Here is a 1,986-nt window from a genome sequence, read left to right as displayed (position 1 = left end):
TCTGAAGCTTTATTTACCTCTTTGCCCTTCCTACACTCTTCCCCCTAACTGCCAAGCTTTGAAAATCATAGCCTATCTATTATAATCGTCTGCATTTAGCACTTGATGGCATCATTAAAATCTTTAGCCATAACAATTTTTGTATACCCACTCTTGCTCTGATCTGAAGGCAGTTAAAACTGCAAATTTCAAATTTTGGAAAAGGTCTATCTTCTTGATGAAGCAGTTTGAAGGTTGGTGCTAAAAATTGTCATCAGCCCCTGATTTAAGAACAAATCCTCTTATGTCACAGTTAGTTGAGGAAGTAGAATATGTCCTTTAATACACATTACTTAGATCAGCAAAGTTAGTTTTGTGTGGGTGCTCAGAATTATACATTACAACCCTAATCTTCTCATAAGTAAAAGTCTGTATTTCTTGAATGCTAAAGAAAGAATATGTGAATAAAGAATGCTTTGTAATTGTAAACTGCAATTACTTGATTACCCAACACCTGCGGCAGGTTCAAGTATTCAGCCCAGGAACATTTTTTTAAAGAGTATGCCTGAGCATTGAGAATGAATGCATCTGCTGTTTGTGTGAAACCTGGTTATTTGCATGTACAAATGTATCTACAATTAACCTGGGTGCTGTGATACTCCCACCCACCCCAAAAAGGTTGGAGCATAGTATAGGGAAAAGTGTATGTGCATCACACATTAATGTACAGCCCACACATGATGTCATACATGTTCTTTGGATGTACTTGTTCGTGAGGCTCGCACCACCTCTCCACAGCTTAATGTGATTGAAAAGTGCTGTGTTGTAATGATGGAGTGATAGGATTCTTGGTGTATTTAATAGCTGCTGTGTGACCAACCTCTAAAATCCACTTGGTTAGATGCAGTTCTGGTTTGTTGCACTTAGGTCCCATTGGTCATGATTAAGTTCACATTGGCTTCAATAGGACATAACTATGATGAACGTGCATGTATCTACTATATTCTGATTGCAGCCTACTGCCGAAATGAAGGACAGACACCGTTTGTTGGGTTGAATCATGGGCCACTTTGTTAAACAGAATCCAATTAGCATAATGAACTGGCAGAGGGGAAATTAAGTGTGGGAGCATCCTGATGAGCCAGGCAAAGCCCGCTTGCAGCTATAGGGCAACCCAACCTTGCCTGAGCCAGGGGCTGCGCTGTGCCAGACCCCAGCTCAGGCCACGCCCAGATGATGTGTAGGGGGTCCAACCCACGTCACCGCCCCTTGGGACCCTGAAACCCCGAGCGGATGAGGCACTTTGGCCCCAAAGGCAGCCTGTATTCTGCCCCCAGGCCATACAGCCCTGAGCTGCACACCTCCGGACCGCCTATCACCCCCAAAGGTGTAACTAAAGGTGTCACCTAGCTGCCCTTCCCTTTAACCTTTTCCCGCACTTTGCCCAAGTGACCATTGACATATGAAAGCCAAACAGCCCCAAATCAGCCTATTAATCCCCACAGTCACCCGTGCCATCCCTTCCCTCTTCTCCGCTAACCAATGTGGAGTAGGCAAAAGAAACCTGCTGGCAAAGCGAGGCAAGCAGGCCAAAAACGCCTAGTTGGCCCCGTAGTGACCAAATGAATCACACTGCAGTGCAAGGAGGGTTGGGCGGGTGCCACTAAATTCAAAGGAGGGCGGGAAGCTGGTGGCGTGGGTTTAAGTACCCCCGGTCATCCTGCCCCCTAGATGTGTGCCACGTCGGCAAGTGCTTAGTTACTGCAAGTGCTTAGTTTGTGCAAGACACACTGTATTTCAGTATGTACATTTTATGGAGACAGCAGGAATGGAAAAACCCGATCCTCCAGATGGTGGGTACAACTTCTATTATTCCTGGCCATCTGAAGGGCCACAGGTTTCCCAGCTCTGCACTAGAACAGGAGTTGCTGCCTCCCTTCTCAATACTGCATTATAATGGGTATTGAGAGCCTTTGTCAGCTTAAGGGCTGCATTCCCTCATGAGTA

The sequence above is a fragment of the Rhineura floridana genome, chromosome 8, assembly GCF_030035675.1.
Source record: "Rhineura floridana isolate rRhiFlo1 chromosome 8, rRhiFlo1.hap2, whole genome shotgun sequence".
NCBI classification, from domain to species: domain Eukaryota; kingdom Metazoa; phylum Chordata; class Lepidosauria; order Squamata; family Rhineuridae; genus Rhineura; species Rhineura floridana.
The sequence above is the reverse complement of the archived record's forward strand: the minus strand, read 5'-3'. Positions refer to the sequence as shown.